We start from the raw sequence: 23926 nt of genomic DNA on the forward strand, positions 1-23926 counted from the left end.
AAAGAGCCAAGGATTAAAAAGAAATCAAACTGCTGCATTACGACACACACATTTGTTCTTACAAGCAAATTCTGCAGGCTCACGAGCAAGTATGGACACTATGCTGCTTTCGAATATTCACTCTTTTCTAAGCTACAGGGTTACTTCCTTTCCAGGGCCTCCAGTGAGGATGCTTTCTGAACAAAGTATCACGGCACATGGTGAGACTAAGTCTTTCTGAGTAACTATGAGGTATGTAAGGCAGTCTGTGCACTCAGTGTTGCTGCTGTAAGAATTTCTGGGCATTACAGTGAAGAAAAATGCATTGTCTTAGTGCACGGGGGCTGCCGTAACAGAACGCCGCAGGCTGGGTGGCTTACCAGGAGAAATTTATTTCTCACGGTTCTGGAGGCTGAGAAGTCCAAGATCAAGGAGCCAGTAGAGGAGGTGTCTGGTGAGGATCCACCTTCTGGCTCAGACATGTCCTCACATAGCAGAAACAGGTGAGGAATTTGTCTGGCGTCTCTTATAAAGGACACTAGTCACATTCGAGAGGGCACCGCCCTCAGGACCCAGCCCCCTCCCAAAAGGCCCCACCTCCAAATACCATGACACTGGCTGTTAGGATTCAACCTATGGATTTGGGGTGAACCCAAAACTTGTCTATAGCATATAGAAAATGGTTGCATCCTGAAAACCCCCACAATGTGTCCAACCCAATCTCATCATCTTCATATTCCACTCTTGGGCTTTCCTAACATTCCAAGCCAAGGGTAGCTCCCTAAGAGATGTTCACATCAGCAACTGAGGTGCCATCTTGCACAACGCCCTCTCTCTCGCATCGTTTCCTCAGTCCATCAGTGACAACTGGCTAGTTCGCACTTCTAAATCTCTCTTAAAGTAGTTATTCCCTTGCTCTCTGCCATCAACATCAGAGTCCCAATTACAGTCTTCTCCAGCTTCGTCTTCCAGAAGGGCTGGCCACATTCACCTATCCCATGGCTTCCTCTATCCCCTCTTCACTTCTGGTCTCTACACAGCCACCTTCACTCACCTTGTAGACTCTGCACTAACTAGGGCACCTACATGGCATGCACGTGCCCTCCCTAGCCTACGTCTAGTCCCTTCTTTTCATCTTGACTTAAATGATACCTCTTCACCGGCACCTCCCCTGACAATCCAAATGTCTGAAGTGGCCACTCACCTCCTCAGCCACTCTGTTATGCACGAGTTTAGCCTAATTGCCAACCAAAGTATTTGTTTATTGCCTCCCTCTATAAGGTCAGAAGAGCGAGAATTTATCCTGTATCATAGCTCTATTCTCAGTGCCTTGAATTGCATGGATTGCCTTCCAAGCTGTCTACCAGGTGCTCTTCCCATTCTTGTATGTGTGAGCCCATCAAGAGGTGAAGTGTATTTCTCCTCCCCTTGAGCGTGGGCTGGCCAGGTGACATGCTCTGACAAATGCAAAGCAGGGAGGATGTGCTGGGCCAGTGCCAGGCCTCCCCTTAGGAACCTTCAAATGTCCTCTTACACCCTATCATGATGGAAAGGCCAAGGGGAAAACTGGGTCATGGCCCCTGTTAAGCCCTCCCCAAAGAAAAGGATCCCACACCAATGATTATTGTTTTAAGCAGCTAAATTTCAGGGCAGTTTGTGAAACAGCAGTAAATAAGTGATGCCTAAAAGATAATTGTTTGTGGAGAATCAGCAACTGCACCACACCCCGCCCCCCACCAGTGTTTCTGCATCTACTCCCCACTGCCCCCAGGCATTCTTAACACTTCACGGAGTGATCTTCCCCAAATGCAAATCCCATCCTGTCCTCCCTCCCCCACCCCCACCCCATCCCTCACTACAAAAACTAACAGAAGCAACGGTTTGGGAAGCACATATCCAAATCCATGTACATTCTACCCACAACCCGCATCCTTGGCCTCCTACTCACCCTGGCACCCTCTCCATGTGCCCATTCTTTGAACACATCATAATCCGTCCCCGCACAGGGGACATACTGTTCCTCCTCTCTGGTTCCCACATTTCCCCTCCACCCTTCTCTCTTTCTCCAGATCTCATTTTAATCATCACTTCTGCAGACTTTCCCTGACACCTACGACTGGGGCAAATAATCCCCCAACTGTAGGCTCTAGAAGGTACCACGCACCTCCCTTCCTTAGACCTCATCAGGTCAGCCTTTCTCAGCCCCCACTGGTCTGTGAGCTGCACAGAGGCACTATGATGTCTTTTCTCATTCACTGCTACCAACTCAGCAAAGAATACTGCATCTGGAACTCAGGGAGAGCTCACGTGTTTGTTGGGAGAGGGAATACATGAATAGCCGTGTTCACTTGGACTGTCTCCTTCAAATCCGGGCCCCACCATGCACTCAGGATGTGACCCTGGACACGCCGGATGAACGGCTGGTGTTCTCTCTGTGCCTGTCTTCCTTCACCTGGGAACACAGCAACACTCACCTAACAACAAGGTTGTTCTCAAGTTTAAGGGAAATTCTATGTAACAGTGCATCCCAGTGCCTGATACACAGCAAACGTTCAATAATTAACTATTATTAGCATCCTTTCCTATTATTCCTTTTTCTCACTGTAAGGAAAGTCTGAAATTGTGAGGTAATAGGTTTTCTCATTGTTCTACCCTCTTTTTCCCCTCCTTCTATGAGCACAGAAACCCTGTACGTTATGCTAAGTAAAGATGGCCCATGGCACCTCCTCACCAACCTGGCCTCCCAAAGAAAATACCTACGGTGCCTCCATCACAGTCCTTAGAAGAGCGGATCTCAGAAAGCAATGGGATTATGCAATTTCCCAAAAAACAGAATGACAGATACCCAGGCCTCTCTTCCTAATAAGCTTCTTGTAGACATTTAATGAGGACTTTGTTATCCTCAATAGATATGTGAATTGCTACCATTTTTCTAGAAAAAAGTTTGGAAGTATACACAAAATTTTCAATGAATATCTACAGCTAGCTAGCCAGCTGCCTATTTGTTTAAGTTTTAAACACATATACCTTTTCACCTAGCAACTCCCATTCTGATCATCTGCCCTAAGTCAGGACTTCTCAACCCTGACAGTTTTGCCTTGCAGGGGACACGTGACACTGCCTGGGGATGTTGTTTTCTTGTACTAGGCGTGATATGGGGTAGGATGTGGTAGTGGCATCTACTGGGCAGAAGCTGGGGACATTGCTGAACAACGCACAGCACGGACCTCCACAACGAAAACTGATCCAGTCAAAAATGTCCATCACGCTCCAGTTGAGAAACCCCATCTTAGAAAATAATCACACAGCCTTGTAAAGTTGAAAAAACAAGCTTGTTCACCAGCCCTATCGTGTATATCTTTGTATATCCACAAAGCGGGGCTGATCGAATAAATTCTGATATATCCACACACAACTAGAAGGTAGTAAGAGTGTTGCCACTTATTAATCATGACAGAAAGATACTGGCGACATATTTCTAATTTTGAAAAATACGTCCCAAATTTTAAAAATTATTAAAAACTATAGTGTGATACTGTTAAAACTGTAAGGGATCTAGACCCAACTGCAGAATAAATATATAATGTGAGGGGCGCCTGACTGGCTCAGTCAGTGGAGCACGCGACTCTTGATCTCAGGGGTTTAAATTCGGGTGCCATATTAGGTATAGAGACGACTTAAAAATAAACTCTTCGGGGCGCCTGGGTGGCTCAGTTGGTTAAGCGGCCGACTTCGGCTCAGGTCATGATCTCACGGTCCGTGAGTTCGAGCCCCGCGTCGGGCTCTGTGCTGACAGCTCAGAGCCTGGAGCCTGCTTCCGATTCTGTGTCTCCCTCTCTCTCTGCCCCTCCCCCATTCATGCTCTGTCTCTCTCTGTCTCAAAAATAAATAAACATTAAAAAAAAATTAAAAAAAAAAATAATAAACTCTTCAAGAAAGAAATATAATGTAAGCTACAGATGTAATGGCATTTAATAGTATATTTCATTAAATCCCATATATCTAAAGTATTATCCTTTGGGGGCACCTGGTGGCTCAAGTGGTTAAGCATCCCCATTTCAGCTCAGGTCATGATCTCACCGTTTGTGGGTTCAAGCCCCGTGTCGGGCTCTGGGCTGACAGCTCAGAGCCTGGAGCCTGCTTCGGATTCTGGGACTCCCTCTCCCTCTCTGCCCCTGCCCTGCTTGTGCACCCCCTCCCTCCCTCCCTCTCTCTCTCTCTCTCTCTCTCTCTCTCAAAAATAATAATCTTTAAGGTATTGTTATTATTTCAACCTGTAGTCAGTATCTAACTTAATATGTATTTTATAGTCCCATTTTTCCAAAAATCTGGTGGGGATTTGACACAGCACAAGCTGATTCAGACTAGCCACATTTTAACTGCTCAAGAGCTGCTTGGCAACTGGTTACCATATTGGACAACCCAGGTCAACGCAGTAACAGATGGGCAGAGAGAATGATATTTAGAAGGACTGTCTCCAACATGGTCCAAGTTGTGATCCTGGGAGATGACCTTGCAATAATGTTTACTTTCTTACTTATGTTTTCCTGTTTATTTTTACAATGAGAAATATCATGTATAAGAAAAAAATCAAGCTATGCATTTAAAGAAAGAAAGAAAATTGCTCGTTGGCCTTCATAAACATAAGTGAAAGTAATCCTCATGATCATTTCTCACATCGTTGTTGGAAATGATAGATTCTGGAGATTTCAGAGAAAGGGCTTGCCACCACCTCCCAAGCACGCACCTGAACGTCTACAAGCACACAAATGCAATCCTTTGCACAACAGTGGAGTTGTGGTCACTTCTGACAAGTGTACCCCAAATAGCCAACCCATGCTCCCTTAAAACACATCTGAGGAGTGCCTTCACCTTCTCCCAGATAGCCAGGAATTCCTGCTTCCTGCCCTGGGGACCTCCTTGCTTCCCTCCCTCCATTTCTGTCTCTGTCTCTCTCTTTGGCCTTGGACACAGTGAATACTGAGTGAATACTCAATGAAATTTCTACCCACACTCCTCAACGTGAAGTGCTGGGGACACCAGCCTAATGCTCTATTAACACAGTCTCCATGGGTAACTTCCATAATAAGATTACGTTAGAGCCAACGAATCTCGTACACAGCCCTGGAAAACCTTTTCACGATATCACACAGTTTAGGTGCGAGTCCCAGATCTCTCTCTCTGAACTCAGAAAACATCTGGGTGTCAATGGCCTGGCCTAAATTTGAGCACTTAGATCTAAGCTCTGGTGTGGCGCAGAGGCTGATTCAAATTCATAAAAATGAGCCAGTGGGATCCTGCTGGATGGCCCCACCCGTCACCTGGTGATGGCAGGTGGGAGGTGAGAAGGAGAAAATGATACAGAAATACACGTTATCTTGAAAAACCTCAGGTATCAGGATGCCTATTTCATTTCTATTTCCTCTAAATAGACTCTCCCCAATAAAAACAGCCATTTGAAACCATTTTCATTAACTTTAAAGTAAATTAACAGTAAAATATATTAACGTCCGTGAGAACTTACTACATCCCATGCACAGTGCTAATAATAAAAATAGACATTATTGAGCCAACATCACTGAGCCCTTCTTGGATATGAAGCATTGCTCTAAGTACTTTTTACTTGGAATAGCTCAGTTAATCTTCCAACTACTTCCAAGTCCCTACTTTTTTAGATAAGGGAAAAAAGGCTTAGAGAAGCCGGTTGCTTCCACGAGATCACAAAGCCAAAAAGTAGCAGGGGCTGGATGTGAAAAGCAGACCTCTAAGCCTGAACTCTTAACCAAACTGTTCTCTACATAATTCTCACAGCACCTCTGGGAGACAGGTCCCTTCCTTCTGCCCATGTCTCAGCTGGGTACAACTGACTGACACGTCGGGACCTGCCAAGAACGGTCACATCCAAACTCAGACGAGGCCCCCCCACCAATCCCCATCTCTGAGTGGGGCACCGGGTCCCCAACCCCAAGCTACCCCTTCATCACTCCAGCACTGAGAATGTTCATCTCAATTACAAATCAGTTGTGTTTTGAAACAGCGGTGACAGGAACCAGGCGAGTACAAAGACAGGAGGGCACTTGCTGAGTGATTCCCAGGAGTGGGAAAGCCTGAACTCTGCCCCTCCTCTGCTTGTGCACACACATGTGCGCGCGCTCTCTCTCTCTCTCTCTCTCTCAAAATAAATAAGTAAACATGGAAAATTTTTAAAATAAAAAAATGCAAAAAGCCTAAAGAAGCAAAATTTCTGGACTTCACTTCTAATCAAAGAATTGAACAAAAAATTGAGATACACTTTTTTTTTTCTCCTATGAGTCGTTATAACAAAAAATGTTGATGCTCATTGTTGGCAAAGTTATAGTGAAATAAACACTCTCAATCAGTGTTAACAGGAGTGTGAATTGGGCCAGTCTTCCCCCATTCAGTGCTGAGTTCGGAATCCCCGAGAGCACTGAGAAAGCAAGAGGAAGCACACTCTCCTTTTCTACATTTTCCTTTTTGATTCCCTCTTTCAGGTGTTGATGAGAATCAGCTGGTTGAGCTTACAGATTAAACAGAAGCAATGCCCAAGGAGGTGGGTGCACCTGGCAGCACCCCCACTTATCAGCCTTTGGCAATACCCCTACTGGCCAGACGCCAATGGGAGGGGCTCCCGTGAGGTCCACAGCTCTGTCCCCAGGGTCTTACGGCTCAATTGTACACCACTGTGCTTCTCTACAGGCTGCTGGAACCACAGGGCTGGAGGAGACTAGCTCAGTGGGTTAATTAATAAAGGGATTAAAAGAGAAATGGAGAGAAGCTTCTTGGGCCGGAGAGCACCAGCCACGTAACGGCATCCCTTCCCCAAGTGTGACAGGGACACTCCAGAAGGGACCTGACTGGCCACAGTTTCTTTATTTGAGCCGCTGCTGCTAAGGGAGAAACAGCACTAGCGGTAAGAGAAACAACCTATGACTCTTAACGGGCTAAGTGCTTTATGTAGAACTATCTGTCTGTCCTCATCATCAAGCAAAAAGGGAAACTTAACCACATGTAAAGAGCCTTTCTTTTTTGTTTACCAGTATATCCCTGGTGCCTAGAAGAGTGCTTGACAAAAGTAAGCATTCACTAATTATTTGGTGAATAAAGGAATACATTGAAAGCATCCAAGTTTTTGGAAAGCTTGTGAGCCCCAGATCTCTCGATGTGGCTTCAGCAAAGTCTGAGTGCCAGTGGCCTGGCCTTTTCCAATTTTAACACTTAGATTTTTTTTTTTTTGAATGTTTTGTTTATTTTTGAGAGAGAGAGAGCAAGTGAGCAGGGGAGGGATAGAGAGAGGGAGTCACAGAATCTGAAGCAGTCTCCAGGCTCCGAGCTGTCAGCACAGAGCCCGATGCAGGGCTTGAACTCACGAAACATGAGATCATGACCTGAGATGAAGTTGGACACTTAACCAACTGAGCCACCCAGGCACCCCAAATTTTAACACTTAGAGCAAAGCTGCAATATAGTGCTCTGTGAATTCCCTCTGGAAATCCTACCATAAGGGCTACTGATCAAGGACCATCTTCTTGACAGGATTCCTTCCCTGTGCTCTCAGCATCCTGGTTTCCTCATTCACACTCCCTCAAACCCTGGCTGCTCCAAAAATTATGAACAATTAGAAAAAACACAGGGGCGCCTGGGTGGCTTAGTCAGTTGAGCATTCAACTCTTGATTTTGGTTCAGGTCATCATCTCACAACTCCTGAGATCGAGCCCTACATCAGACTCTGTGATGACAGCATAGACCCTGCTTGGGATTCTCGCTCTCCCTCACTCTGCCCCTCCTCTGCTTGTGCACACACATGTGCACTCTCTCTCTCTCAAAATAAATAAGTAAACATGGAAAAATTTTAAAATAAAAAAATGCAAAAAGCCTAAAGAAACAAAATTTCTGGACTTCATTTCTAATCAAAGAATTGAACAAAAAATTGAGATACACTTTTTTTTTCTCCTATGAGTCAAGTTATAACAAAAAATGTTGATACTCATTGTTGGCAAAGTTATAGTGAAATAAACACTCTCAATCAATGTTAACAGGAGTGTAAATTGGGGTATTTTGAAAAATAATGTGACAAGATGTATGGACAACCTGTAAGAATTCCATAAATTCTTTTCTAGCGATTTCCACCTCTAGAATAGATCTAAAGAAATAAAACTTGAGAAACGCTTATGCACAGATATGTCCACTGCAATATATGACCAAAAAAAACTGGAAACAACCTCCACAGCCAATAATGAAGAAAAGTTAATTAAATTTTATTACACGTAAAAGGATGACACAGCTTACAATCATTTAAAATGTCTTTAACAATACTTCATGACATGGGAAAACGCTCACCATGTAATATTAGATTTTAAAAAGAGACAGACAATTCCATATACTGTATGATGGCGATTTTATTAAATATGTATATATTCAATGAAAAAAGAATGGCAGAAAATTTATGTTATTCTCCGGGTCAGGATTCTAGATTATTTTTACTTTGATATTTGATCGACATATCTGTAATTGCAAATTCCCTCTAATGAGTTGGTTTTACATTTGTAATCAGAAAAGAAAATAAAGTTCATAAGAATTTCCTACTCTATTTCTATTGCTAATAACATAATGAGAACTTAGCTAGTGAAGCTCCCAGTGACAAATCTATATTGGTCTTCATGTATTTTTATCCCACATTCGGAAATAAAGAGAGGATGTCAACCCCATTCCATAACTAGGGGGAGGATGAGATCTTGGAGTGTAAGTAGCTTCAATCAAAGAGACAATATATATCTCAAAAAACATGAGGAAAACACAATTATCCTTCCCCGTACCTCAGCCCTTGGCAAAACAAATGCCACATGGAAGGTGTTCCTTTGTATGAATCAGTCAGATAAGGGCAGTGGACACTGAAATTCTCATACACACAAGACTCAACAATTTTTAAAAGGCACAGTAGTCAACTGGCAGGAACATTCTACTTTTATATACATCTTCATCAAATGGCCTTGGTGAAAAAGCCAATCAGCTTTCAAAGCCAGGAGACAGAGAGGGAGAGACAGGAGTGGGTAAGAGCAGGAGAAAGAAGAAGGAGAAGCAATGGGAATTCTAGAAGCTGGAAGAGAAGGGAAGGAGGAAATGGAGGTGGGAAGGAGAGCGAAAAGTGGGCATTTTCTGAGATGAACATTGTAATTTTTGTTTTCGTTGGTTTGAGATGAATGTGTTCAGGTGATGTTTCTCAGAGATAATACGGTGAAACGCTTGTAAATGGTGTAATTTCCCTCAACATTGCTGGAAAAAACAGAGTGAGCACTGTAAATGAAATCCAAGATAAGAGCCATGTATATATATATATAAACAATACATGTTTGTTTTTGTCAGGTCTGTTTTTTTAATAGTCAACTTTTTAAGAGTCGTATTTTAGTATTTCCACTTGTTTTTGGTATTATATCATAAAAGGAAGGAAAAGGTGTAGGAGAAGAGCCGGGGATTCCCAACCCAGAGGGCTACAATTATGCAGTGGCCTGGGGTATGTCATTTTCCTTTCCTGGATGTTGGTTTCATCTTCAGTAAATTACAAGAAAGAGACCAGAGAAGTCCCACATTCCTTGGCCCTCTCTGAAGTTATAAGACTACTTCACTGAATGGCTGTTTGGGGATTTTAAAATTAGATGGGGTCATGGTCACAAAGGAGAGGGGCACGCAGCTCCATTTTAAAAACACAGTGAACCTCACCAGAACTCAAATGTTTATTGCCTAAACCATTAATGACGATACTGCTGAGGTACGGCGAACAAGGGAAGAGAACTTAAATGTTATACTCTAAAAGCGGTAAGTACATTTCAATTTTTCTGGGTAAGCGGACGGAAACCCAACCAAAGCAAATTTTGGAGACGCAAATGCAAACAGAAGTCAATGGCTTGCTCTGGGGAAAGAGAAGGAGCAATTGTTTGGGATAATAAAACAAAGAGAGGATGAACAGCTGACCCTTCAAAGAACACAAAGTGCCCAGCTCACAGGCTAAAAATCAAGTTGGGAAAGTGGGAAAATACCAAGAAACAATTCAGATCAGAAGAAAAGATGCCTAGCAGCTTAAAGTCTAGAAATTGTGAAATCAAAATTAATGTAAATGGTACCACGATTTTCTAATCGTGGAAAATGCATACAGTCCACCCCAAGGGGTGATTATGTGTGCTTCAGATTAGTTTTAATTTATTCAAAAGTAGAGGGAGAAACTGGATGATAATCTAAAATCTCAACATCATTTATAAAACTAATTCAAGAGACTGAGCTAACTTGAGATGCTCAAAATAGACATCCTGGACATCATGACTAATTGGAAAAAATCGGAAGACCCACCATTGCAGGAATAGACAACCCAAAAACAGAAGTCACCAAAGAATCCTAAAAATAGTACTTAGATATAACATATAATAACTTGAAAAAAACTTGGAGATTGTAGGGTTAAAAACAGGAAAAGGAATAGTCCGTGCAGTATGACCACATATAAACAATCTACATACACAAAATACTGGCAGGATACTGACAAAATGGTGAACTGTTTTTGGTGAGGTCACCAGTAAAACTGTTCTTCTGACATTTTTTTCCTCTACTTTCATGCTTTTCTAATTTCTTTTAATGCCATCTTATAATGAAAAAAAAAAGTACATTTATTATCTTCCACAAATAGCTAACATTCTTACCTCACCCACAACTATTAGTACCTGAAGACAGACAAAGAATATTTTTAAAATTATTTTACCTATAATTTTCTAGATGCTTGATGATTTGGGACCAGCCTAGAAATTTCAAAAGTGTTAACTGTGTTTCAGATTTTTTGAATAAGCCAGAATCTTTGATGCTCTTAGTTAAGTTGAAAGGCAGATGACCCCTTCAAAGACTGTATCTTCAAAGACTACCATAAGGTAAAGGTCACAGACTGACATGTGGCTCAAGCACAAACTAGCACTCTACTAATCTAGAGACCATGTTAACCACACCAAGCTGCAGTGTACCTTTAGATGGTTAATACATCCCCCTTTCCCTCTGCCTTTTCTTTAAACGTAGTATCATCTCGACCATTGGAAAGAATAAATTGAAAGGGGCAAAATGTACAAATTCCTCGGTGTAGCAGTGAATTTTGCTCTGATCACTTTCCAAGGGCTGTACCGTGACTCGAACATCACGGAGTTAGGCCCCTGTCCGGGTGGGGCGGCGAGGGGTGGAGGTGCCGGATGACCTTAACAAGTAAGAGTGCTGAACAGGCACTATTCAGGGAAACTTCATTCAAAATGCCTACCATAAGCACACTGGTAGTTACACGAAGCCGGTATATGTTAGGGGAATGAGACTCAAAATATTTTTGACTGTGGTTAAGGTTATCGATGACTTCCATGTTGACAAACACAATGGCCAGTTCTTTCTCATCATCTCTTATTACATCTCAGCAACCTCTGAGGCAGCTGACAATGCTCTCCTCCTTTAAACAATGTCCTCCATAGGCTCCTGGCTCACCCAAATCCCCAAAATCTCCCGCCAGCTTTGACTCTTCCTTCTTTGTATCCTGTCATCAAGCTTCCTAATGGTGCTGGAGACAGAACCCTCATCTTGGAGCCCTACTCTCCTTTATTTGTACCACTGTTCCCTTGGTGAGCTCACCCAGGTTCATGCCTTTACATATTACTTACATGTTACAAATCCTCAGTTTATAGCCTCAGCTAGGACACTTCGAGACCCACATATACAAATGCCCACTTGACATCTCAATCTGAGTGAATAACAAACAGCTCAAACCTCACGCGTCTACAGATGTGCTCCCGGTTTCTCTCATCCACCCTTGACAAAGATTCTTGGCTTGACCAAACTTCCGTCAGGCTCCTGAATCCATGTGGGCACCTTCCTATAAAATCCAGTTTGAGCAAGAACCCTGCTAAGTGAATTGAACCACAACCCCCTCTACTACCATCTTCAGTATCTGATCACCGCTGACATATGACTGGATTCCTCATCTTCCATCATCTCCCAGGTAATGTCTGATCCCCCTGGGCTGTGAGATCTGTTTAGCTTAGACCCTCTGCTTACCCATGATGTTTACTCTTGGAAGTTTTCCATCCACTGACACCCACCCTGCTATAACTTCCTACTTGCCAGGGCTGTATTTAGAGTTGAGCCCAATCTCTCCCGTATAAAACCTCACCGGAATGTTCCCTATACCTAGTGTGATGGTCCTGAATAAAGCGTACCTTACCAGCTTTAACAAGGGAGATTAAATATTTCTTTTCCTTTATACCCTAAACCTGCTCCCCTACAGGGTTCCCTATTTCAGATCATGGCAGCCCCCTCCTTACAGAAATTGCTTGGGTCCCAAACCTCAATCTTCTGCTCTTTCCGTTCTACCCACAAGGAATCCATGACAGGATACTACCCCATCGTCCAGGACAAAGATCTTCGAGTCATCCTCGATGCAACGTGTTCAAATTCCACATCTATTCCACTAGGAAAGCCTTTGGCTCTACCTTCAAATAAAGCAAATTTAAGTACTTCTCACCACCTCTAGTGCAGTCCTCACCCTGGCCATCACCCTATCTCACTGGGATGATTACAATGGCCTCTTAACAAGTCCCCCTCCCTATCATCTATCATCTTGCCTACTCCACCCACAGGCGACTTTCAAAACAGCTTCCAGAGTGATCCACTTAAAGCATGAGTCAGATCTTAACCCACCTCAAAGCCCATCAATGGTTCCCTATTTTAGTAAAAGTATAAGAGTCCAATGAGTCTTCACGCCCTATTCAGCCTGGCCCTTTACTTCTTCTCCCCCCACCCTCCAAAGTTTGTGTATGTATGTATGTATGTATGTATGTATATATGGATGTATTTACTTATTTTTAGTGATCTCTACACCTAACATGGGGCTCAAACTCAGGACCCTGAGATCAAGAGCCACCTGCTCTTCCAACTGTGCCAGCCAGGCACCCCCTACCTTGTTACTACTTGACCTTGTGACCTTGTCTCCCCTCCCCCCCCCCCCCCCCATGACTTGACTTCAGCCACACTGGCCAACTTGCTCTCTTTAGAACAAGCTACATCTTCACTCAAAATGCCTGTGCTTCACAGAGACCCACCCTGGTTATTTACAGCTGGAACCCCTTGCTCTAGCAAGCCCATCTCCCTTATCCTCCTCTATTTTCTCCCCAGCACCTATCCCCGTGTATTATATTTAATAATTCCCCATCCACCTGAGCAAAGCTGACCATTAGAAATATAATGTCTGCCATTTATGTATCTGTGACTACACTGAAACAGATGAAATTAAGTTGAATAATTTATATTATTTGTCCTAACATAACCAAAATATGATCATTTCAATGTGTCATCAAAAAAGAGTAATTGTTCAAATATTTTTTTCCCTACAAAGTCTTTGAAGTACTTTGTCGAACTCACATTTACAGCCCATAGAAGTTTGGGCTAATTGTATTGCAAACATGTGGCTGGTGGCTTCCACACTGGACAGTGTAGGCTTACTCTATTTTATTCTACTCTACTGTATGCTTATTCCAGGTTTTAAAAATTCTTGGGCACAATCCACTAAACTGATTTCCTAACCCACAAATGGGTCCCAATGCTCACTCGACCAATCACTACTCTAAATAAACTTCAGAGTACGTAATCTGTAATGAAAGAATTTTAGGGCACATTCTCTGACCTCCAGGGTCTGCTCAGGACCCTCTGAAAGGGAAAAAGATTTCCAGAAAAAGAGGCCTGGAGGGATAGGGTGAGGAATTGAAGTACCATGCCAATCCACAGACTGAAATCATCACCGTCCATCCAATGACGCAAGACTGTTTTCTTAAAAGGTAATTTTAAATAACTCACTGCACTGTCAGCTAATTAACAAAATATCTAATGACTTATAATTATATAGTACATACACGCTAATATACAATATTCAAGGGGATATCTGCATGATTTTCACACTTCTCAAAGAGTATGTTTGAAAAGAACAGAAAGATTTCAAGTTTTCCATTTTCCCCCCTCCCCACCCCCCACGCAAAGGCTATGGAAATACAACGGTTCAGATCGAGGACAGAGAAGTCCAAGGTTAAACAACTGATCTTCATTTTTCAATTGTGAACTACCACTCCCGAGGAGTCTTTTAAAAATACACCATAAACTTCAAATCCGAACTCAGCCCTGGACAGAATTCCAACTTGCAAAATCGACTCAAACTAAGGATTCTACCATCAATAGAACATTTGCCCCTTTAAGGTTCTGGATATTACTACATACGAGGGGGTAGTACTAATACAGTCAAGGTTAACACAGATCTGCTCCCTTAAACAGGGTTTAGTTTTTGTACAGTTAAGCTTCAAATTTCTTCCTGAGGCTTTTGAATTACCAAAGAAAGGCAATATTCCCTCTATCTCTGTTAAGCTGTTAGGTTGTCACCTAAACTGAGAAACTAAGATGCTCAAGGTGAGCAGCTGCGATATTGGTGCCCTTGGCAGATGGAAGAACAAAAACATCATTTTAAAAAGATGAATAAGACCATTTGGTAGTTGGTTTTGTATTTTTGATTGTTCACAGTGCAAAAATATGGCTAGGTGATAAATGCTGCAAAGACTGTCTTTACTACTAAATACGCCTTGATGGACATTTCAACAAGTGACTCCCGCTTGAAAACGAACTCTATTGAGCATATTTCTCTGGAAATCAATATTTAAGAAAATTTTTTCTTTGAATCTAACATTCAAGAGAAACAGCTCTTGTTTACAGAGTAACTTAGTTTAGCATTATGGTTAACAATGTTTAAAAACAGCTAACTTAAAATGCAAACATTTAAATTTTGAAGTTTAACTGTTGGGAGGCCAAGTCAGTTCTATGAAAATATAAACAACATGAGAACAGTAGTTTTCCCCCCAATTCCATCCCCTGCGAGAGTATTTCAGGTCATCATTTTGTTGGGTTTAAGAGTCAGACCTCAAACAACTCTAAGGTTGTTAAGAGAGTTACAAATTTAAATGCTTGGGTTGAACTTTGAAAACACTATGCTAAGGGAACAAAGTCACTCCCAAAAGGCCACATATTGTATGATTCCATTTATGGGAAATGTCCCAAATAGGTCACCCTATACAGACAGAAAGTAGATTCGTTGTCAGGTGCTGAGCTGCGGGGAGTAACTGCTAATGTTACAGGGTCCCTTTCTGGGGTGCTGAAACTATTCTGAAACTAGATTGTGACGATGGTTGCAAACCCTGGGAATCAACTAAAAACCAATGAATGGTGTTCTTTAAATGGGACAAGTGTATTGCATATGAATTATAATTCAATAAAGCTATTAACAAAATTAACATGCCTGATAACGTTCATAACAACATTGGCGTGACAGATACAAGAAAACCAAGTTAACCTAACAAAGCTTCCATATAAGGCTAAAATACGTAAATCCCTGATACCTTGGTCTCCCACTTTAGAGACTGCTTTCTCACAGCAACCAATATTTGCCCTTCCTAACACTGCTCATCACCATCGTTCATAATAACTGTCTTCCCCTCTATAATATAAACAATGACAACAGAGACTATGTCTGTTTTTTTTATGTTTATTTATTTATTTTGAGAGGAAGAGAGAGAGAGAGTGCAAGCAGGGGAGGGGCAGAGAGAGGGGACAGAGAGAATCTCAAGTAGGCTCCATGCTGTCAGCACGGAGCCCCATGTGGAGCTTGATCCCACAAACCGTGAGATCACGACCTGAGCCGAAATCAAGAGCCAAACGTTTAACCAAGTCACCTGGCACCCATAAGACCATGTCCTTTTTATGTACTGCTATGATCTTAGCAATCATCAGTAAATATCTACCATCATCATAATCATCAGTAAATATCTACAGTAGGAATTTATGCGTGTATGCAGTATGTACTTTTGTATGAATGAATGAATGAATGGAAGAAAGAAAGAAATCATTGTACCGGGCCAATTCAATCGATCAAGTTGTTGTGTTCGAAATATCCCCTTAAATCTATTCTCCAATTCTCTCATGCTCTGGACACCTTGGTATAAATACTTCCCAGCAGCCAATGGAGCTTCTTATGACCATGTAACCATAATCTTACCAATTAAGGGTCAATAGATGTGATGTGTGCAATTTTTAACTCATTTGCATCAGAGACGATAGCTTGCCTTGGACTTCTCCACTATGCTTTACCCATGTGAATAATAACAAAATCCCAAGGTAGGAGAGCAAAAGAAAGAACCTGTCAGTCAAGCTAGACTGGCCAGAGTCTTACATGAGAAAAAAGTAAACCTCTATTTTATTTAAGCCACTGTATGTTGGGGTCTCCATGTTGTACCAGGCTAGTCTTTACCCTGTCACAACGCAAGCATGGATATGTGAAGAGAAGGGGGGAGCGGGAAGGACTTCAATGTTTAACTGAACAGAATAAACTAGTGATTCAGCTAGCGTGGTCATCTGGTGGCTCAATGAAGACACATCAAGTTGTTATGTCTTCATTAACAAGTTGATGAATTAATAATCACATAATTCAAATGCTGAATTCTATCAGGTGGTCTTTTTGAAAGTGATTTAACTTTGAATTTACTTCCACTAAATATTTACATCAAATAAATACACACTTTCAAAAGACCTAATGGATATATTTTAAGTAGCTGAATAGTCATTTTTACTTTTATTTGCAAACAAGATATAATTTACAATATGCAAGACACAATGTCTATAAGGATGCTTTATACTCCCTGAGCCAACAAAAAAGAGCTCAAACTGGGGGTAGAAATGATTATACTAGCTTTTAGAGGGTTTCTTTTTGACAAATAAGTTGGCTGTAAAAAAGAAATTAAAGGGGTACCTGTGTGGCTCAGTCAGTGAAACACCCAGCTCTTGACTTGGCTCAGGTCATGATCTGATGTGAATGAGTCCCACGTCAGGCTCTGCACTGACAGCAAAGAGCCTGTTTGGGATTCTCTCTCTCCCTCTCTCTCTGCCCCTTCTCCACTCTCTCTCTCTCAAAATAAATAAACTTAAAAAAAAAGAAATTTAAAAAAAGGTAACCAATACATAAATGTGAAGCTTGAAGATGTCTAAAATCCTTAAAAATAACCAGTTAATTGTAATCTTTATGGTCTTGATGATTATCATCCACTCCTAATGCCACTCAGAACTGCTACAAGAGATGAATTTTACAAACTGGATTTGAATTTTAAGCAAAAATGCATGTAGGTAAAATGCCAACATTGGGGGACAGCAGAGAGAAAATGACATATAAACCTTTATTAAGTCACCAAACTAAGGCCGCCATGATAAAATGACATCAATAGAATTGTGACCTGAGCAAGATGCCTCTTTAGGTCCAATCTTGACATTCTTTTAAAAAAAAATTTTTTTTAATGTTTATTTATTTTTGATAGAGAGACAGAGCACGAACAGGGGCGGGACCAAGAGAGAGGGAGACACAGAATCAGAAGCAGGCTCCAGACTCTGAGATGTCAGTGCAGAGCCCGACGTAGGGCTTGAACTCACGGACTGCGAACCCATGACCTGAGCCAAAGTCGGACTCTCCAAGGACGGAGCCACCCAGGCGCCCCTCCAGTCTTGAAAATCTACATGACCGTGGGTAACTTACTAATCATCTATGGAACCACCTTCCCAGTTTGTAAAGTGGGGATTATAATGATTGCCACCCACCTTTCAAGAATGCTGGCAACCAAACCCATTTCGTAAAGTGCTCAGATCCACTTGGAAGAAAACTCACATCGCTAGCAAGTAAGATAACTGTTACTTATGACTCGTCAGACCTTTGAATCTAAATTTGAAAAATGGCTTCATCTGTTTTTCTGAATATGCCTGGCCACTTTTATGCACATAACTAGTTTTTCCCATAGTGCCAATGTAGACATATTTATTTGCATCTATGCTGACTGTTAATGATTCCCAGATTTCAAATGCGGGCATGGCATTTACTGAGAAGCTCCTGGCATCTGAATCTACCTCTTCTTGATGATTTGGAGATGGTGCTGGTTTCTCGATCATCACTGGATAGCGTGATCTTCTCTGTTTAAGATTTATTCCCTGGGGAGAAACACTAGCCATTCCAACCATTTTACAGATCTTTTTTAGATTTTACAGTTTAACAAACTTTTTTTTCTTTATATATAAGAGATCAAAATATATAAGGATTCATTTTTTAAGGATCTTTGAGCTTGTTAAAAGGTAAAAAATACAGGTGATTTATTATTTAGGTCTATGCACCTTAACTGATGTCTAAAGGAAAATAAAATTTGAAATGAGGGTCAAATAAAAGAATTGATATTATAAAAGAAAAACAAATTAAATAACACAATGTTAACTAGGGGTAGGAGATACGAAGTTTATATAAAAAGATATCAATAAGAAAAATGTGGAATGTGAAAAAAAAAACTAGAGACATTGAGCAAAAACTCTTACTCTGAGCTTCCTAGCAGTCAAGTTTAAAAGTTTTATGAATTTGTTAATCTGCTTCCACTGTGTCATGACAAGAGCCATCAGAAGGACAAAATTTTTCACTGCTCCTGACATTTGACAATGCATTCCTTATTTGCAGTATATCACATGTCCTTGATATTATACAGAAACAATTTTTTTGTCCCCATGGACTACCTCCCATAGTCAACACTAATGAAAAATTCCTAGAAACTTTTTTTTCTCCCCAAACTTGCCCCTGACTCACGCTATTTTAAACTTTGAACAGTATCACAGAATTGGAAACAAATCGCAATGCACAAATTCAAACGTGCACATTTTCAAGTCATGGGTGTTAGCATAGGCCATCATAAAGACATCAAGTCACAGGGAAAATAATTCATGCTTACATGTGACTCCAGAGAAAACAATGAAAACCCACTTAGGATGCCCGTATTTGAGGCTGTGGGGTAACGCAATTCTCAAGGTGAATATTTCATCTCTTCGACCATATATTCAGCTTTGTTTAATCAGTTTTTAGCTTTGCCAGAAATCTTTGCTAAAGGCACGAGATGAGTTAAAACACCTGGCACAGCTCTGCATGAGGAACATCTTGGACTGAGATTCTGCAGGGCTCAGAGACACCGGGAGACAAACTTGCTGCCTAGCTGAGCAGCTGTGGCAGAGAAGAAATGGCCCAGGAACAGAAAATAATTCGTGGCAAGGAAGGAATGGCCCGCCAACAGAAAATAATGCGTATGGCCCTTGACAGGAAAAGTTTGCAGATCCCTGAAATTAACAAAGCCTTCATGTTTAATATTGGACCACTGAGCGTCAGCAAGGGGAAGAGCTTTGTCAAAAGTCCCGCCCTGACTTGATGAGCCCCAAAACTGCTTGGGATCAACCCTTTCCACACCGGAGCATATAAAAGGAGCTGTCCTCTGCAAAGGACAATCTGAGGCTTCTCACAAAGATTTAATTTAGACAACAAAGATGGTGAAATGGGGCAAGTTGGATTTCTGACCTCAGATCAAGTGTGCCAGAAGAACGCAACTAGAAAAATAAATCCATACCTGTAAAATACGTTCTAGAACCTCAAAATGCTCAGTAAGATGAAACACAAAAGTAATCTAAGAATCTTCACATTGTAAAGATTCAAAAAGAAGAAAAAAAAAACCCAAAACAGGTTCAACTGAAGAATAAGAAGTCTGTGTCTTACAAATTCATAAACTTAATTTAGTAATATCTGAGTGAAGGCTTTGTGCAACCAGGCCCTCAAGTAACCTGTTTTAAAACAGACACAAATCTACTAAATCGAATGGAGCTATCATTGGCCAAAATTCAAAAATAAAATGAAGATTCTACAAGAGAAATATCAACCATTAAAACGGCCTGCAAGATTAACTTGTGTGAGATGAGCACCAGAGAGAGACTTTGGGAATCGAGAAAATAATGTAGCATCCAGAACCATTTTGAACAGAGTGCTTTTTTGTTCCCCCTCCCAAAAGTGAGTTTGAGAAAATTAAATTTAGCTTTAATTCATCAAGCTACATTAGTCGCTCTGAAAACTTCTAATTTTAAAATCAAATACTCATTTGATTTTCAAGCAAGGTCAAGAGAACAAGGCAGCCTAGTACTGACATCACAGGGATGTGGCCCACGCCGCTCTGCAGTTCTATCAATGTGCCGTGTTGCTATGGTGCTATGACTATTAATTTCTGAAAGAAGGTGATTATAAAGCCGCCAGATGAACATCAATCGGATGACACCACTTCAGCACAGAACACGGACATGGGCTACTCTCGTTTGGAGCAAGCGAATTTTTATGAATCACTGCTTTTGTGATGTGAATATTCCTGTCAAAGTTTGGGTTCACCAAGTCAACAACAACAACAACAACAACAACAACAACAACAACAACAAAATCAGCTTCAACAAAGGGGCAGTTTGATCATATTTGGGAGAAAAATGTCACTCTGTGGACCATTTCTTCAGGGCAATCTTTTCTGTAAACATCTCCCAAATGATGCTATAACATAATACTTACATAAATAAATTCACAGACATTTGGTAACTACGTAGATTGGGAAAGAAGTGAGTTAAGATATACCTAGAGGTGGTAAACACAGCCCTAGATAGAATTCCACGAATCACATCGCGTTTACCTTTTTTGGCTTCCGGAAAGCAATCTTCAGGTATAGTCACCTCAAAAGGTCACTTCTTACCCTGAAAACAAAAGAGAACATCAAAACCTGAATGTCAAGAGAAAGGAGCAACCACCTATTTGCCAGGGACAGATGCAAAAGAACTCCGGCACATTTCATGGCAAGTGACTTTCAGAGTTAATCAAAACAAGTCCCAAGACCACTGATCCGGTGCACAGGCCGGTGAGCTCCTCAAGACAACAAAAATAACGTGGGTGGAAAAAGTCAAGGTGAAACATTGCGAATTTTGCATATGAACTTTTTCTCATCTTGTCCTCCATCAATTTATTTTCTTGTGCAATAATATGTGACTCATAGGCTTTTGTTTTTGGAAACCAGACTGCTCCTTGAACGTGTCTGTTTGGTTAGCATCCACGACATCTCTGATTTCATTAAAGCACAGGCTTGTGGGGTTTTTTCCCCCTTAGGAAGAGAATGAGTTCTGAGAGACAAGATGCCTTTATGCCAACCTGGACCTTTCAAAATGAACCAGGATCTGCAAGTTTGGGGGGGGGGTGGTTAATCGGTTGGCGAAAGCTGTTCACACAGTGTTTTCCACTTAGCCTATATCTACCAGATCTACCAAGTTAAATAAAAATGGTTTGTGTCAGATGAAATAAACAATTGAAATCAAGCTCCCTAAAACACAAAGAAAGCCTGGAACATGTTTTATCCTGCATCTGCATATACTCTCTTATGCAAAACAGTGTGTAATCCTTTAAGAAACATTACAAGCTGCCTCTTTCTGCCCATGTAACTGGGATCAACATATGGCACAAGTGAAAAGAAAAACATTTGTTTATTAATTTAGATCAAGTTACCGACAGGGTACAGGATTCATTCCCCATCAGCTGACCAAATGCTCATGTAATTTTTTTTTTTTAAGATGCTAAGACCAGATCACCATTTGCCTAAAATGTTAATATCCTTTTGCTCACTCTTCAGAACAATATGTAATGAAGTGGTTTTAATTTTATACAGAATATATCCCTGCTTATCCCTCTGCTGTCAGCCCTGAATGTGGAAAGGCAAACATTATTGAGAAGAGTTAAATCTTCTTTCACAAGGGCTAAAATATGACAGTGGCACTTTGGTGAGTACTATCTTTGAGGAATTGATCGGAGGCCAATTTATGACATTTCCACAAGCAAGTGTATGCAGATTCTTGCCATAAAGATTGGAAAAAAATGCAGGCTCTGAGTGAAATCATAATTTTCATGTTTACTGTAAGAGGAAATTGGAGGTTTTCACCATAAATGTTCACCATTTGGGTGGGGGAAAACCCTAGCCCTGGGACTTAAAATTACTATTTTGCAACCTGCCCCAAACCTTTTTGTTTTTACACAAAACAATTCAAATTGAAAATGAAAATTTTGAGACACACTGCTGATGTGTGACTCCAGGATTGGTTTCTCCACTGGTGAGAATTGTCACGAGGCATCTGGTGGTGAGAAAACAGGGAGCAATGATGTTGGGGTCCTCAAGGTAATGGGGAGGCTGGCAAAGCAGCCCCCGGCCTCCCAAGCGAAAAGAGCACATTAAATACAAGAAACAGCAGCAATCTTACACCCCAGAAATTTCCATCTCATCACTCAGGCAATCTTAAATGGAAAGTAAGCGAACTGGCAGGTTCTACTCAATTCAAGGCAAGAACAGCCCTTCTCCCTCCTTTTTCCTTGAGATGTTCTCCAAGGCGTGCTCTCTAAACTAATTTTCATGTTAATCTATTGAGTTGCATCTATTTTTGCATGTTTGGCAGTCAGATCTATACAGTATTAGGCTTTGCAATGCAGATGAGATTGCTATCATATAGGCCCGGCAAACAACTGGACCTTATTAAAATTTAATTTAAGAAAAAAAAAACACACTGCAAAAATGCCTACTTTGAATAAAGTTATCTTGAACCCTGTATTCAAACCTGTAGGAGGATTTCAGGTAAGAAATGGGCTATTTCTCCACGCACCTGTCTACACAGTACCGTGTGTCAGTGAACACAGAGCAAAATTATAAGCTGATTTACCGTTATAGATTTTACAAGTGTAATTTTCCCCTAGGGAAACAAAATTATACAAGTGACCCTCCAACTTACAATTACTAAAGCAATACAGAATTGGCTACTTTTAATTTTTACTCATGCAAAAAAAATTGGCAGTGGGATACAAATCATGGTTTCCTCCATTCTGGGGTTCCATAAATTTTAATGCATATCCACATTTGACCACTCATTTATTTATTTCTGTTGATTTTAGTTTTTAGGATACATTAGCCAAGTAATCGGAAAGGTACTTTTCTAGCATTGCAGAGAACAGATGAATAGTTCAACAGCTGTTTGCCATCATGCTAAATTAAATGAAATGTGTCAATATAACAGACAAGAAAATTAGGGATTAGTACTGGGGCCTGAGTCTGCATCACTACGAGCCTAGAAGGATCAGAAATCAACAACTAGGACAACAGTCTGCAGTTCATTTTTCTTCCAAAGTGTAAAACTTCCACTTCCAGAACTATTTTCTTTTTTTCTTTGTTAAACAATCACTTTTATTTATCAAATATATCAACTGTTTACCTGAATGCTTACTCACAGCACAAGCATCAAAACTAAAATTATGTAAAGCTGGTTTTTTTTTTAAGATAAAAGAAAAATATTCCCCTCCAGCCCACTTCGCTTCTTTTAAAACGCCATTACCATCTGAATTGCATTTTCTTTTTCCTCTCTTTCTGAAGTTTCCTATTGGTTTTAGGTTTTAAAAGTGAGCCAGGAATGCGGTAAATAGAAATGACTTATTTTCCTTTATGTCATTCTCTGTACAGTTAAGATCCTGTGAACAACTACAAGTGATCCTGGTGTGGCCTCCTCACTGCTGTTCACAAGGGTGTTGTTTATCTGAATCAATGTGCTGACCATAAAGACCGTGGGTAAGACACCAATCTTCAGCAGCAACCCATTCGTTAGAAAACTTAAGGTACTCTCCTCTTCCTCCACCTTCCCAACCCCCATCCCCCCACTCCTTAAGAATTTTATTCTGTAGACCTCTTAGGTTACCACAATGCTTCAATGTCATACTTTGTTTGGGTGTCTTTGGCCCCTAATTTAATCCATGTAATAAATAATACATAATGCCAACTGGCATGGCCCAGTTGGAACCAATTGCAGGTAAACATGGAGGTTTGACTTCGTTTCACAAGACTGAAAATGAACAATATATTCTCTACTTTTCCCACTATGAGTATTTCCCCACGTTCTTTCATGGCAGCTAAAGGGAATAATTTGCATCAGGACTTCTGTATTGTGT

The 23926-nt window shown here is 41.0% G+C and overlaps 1 protein-coding gene across 10 annotated transcripts in view; it reads right to left on the reverse strand.

The window, feature by feature from the left end:
- The window catches only part of FOXP1 (forkhead box P1), a 695473-nt gene that overhangs the window by 311069 nt on the left and 360478 nt on the right, over positions 1 to 23926 (reverse strand). For 9 of the 10 annotated variants that reach the window (XM_049642699.1, XM_049642700.1, XM_049642708.1 and 6 more), the window contains one exon: positions 20595 to 20655. The exons of the other annotated variant lie outside the window; for it this stretch is intronic. The gene's annotated coding sequence lies outside the window, so the exon portion shown is untranslated. The remainder of the gene's footprint in view (positions 1 to 20594; positions 20656 to 23926) is intronic. 10 annotated transcript variants of the gene reach the window in all.

This window comes from Panthera uncia, chromosome A2 (assembly GCF_023721935.1).
Source record: "Panthera uncia isolate 11264 chromosome A2, Puncia_PCG_1.0, whole genome shotgun sequence".
Lineage (NCBI taxonomy): Eukaryota > Metazoa > Chordata > Mammalia > Carnivora > Felidae > Panthera > Panthera uncia.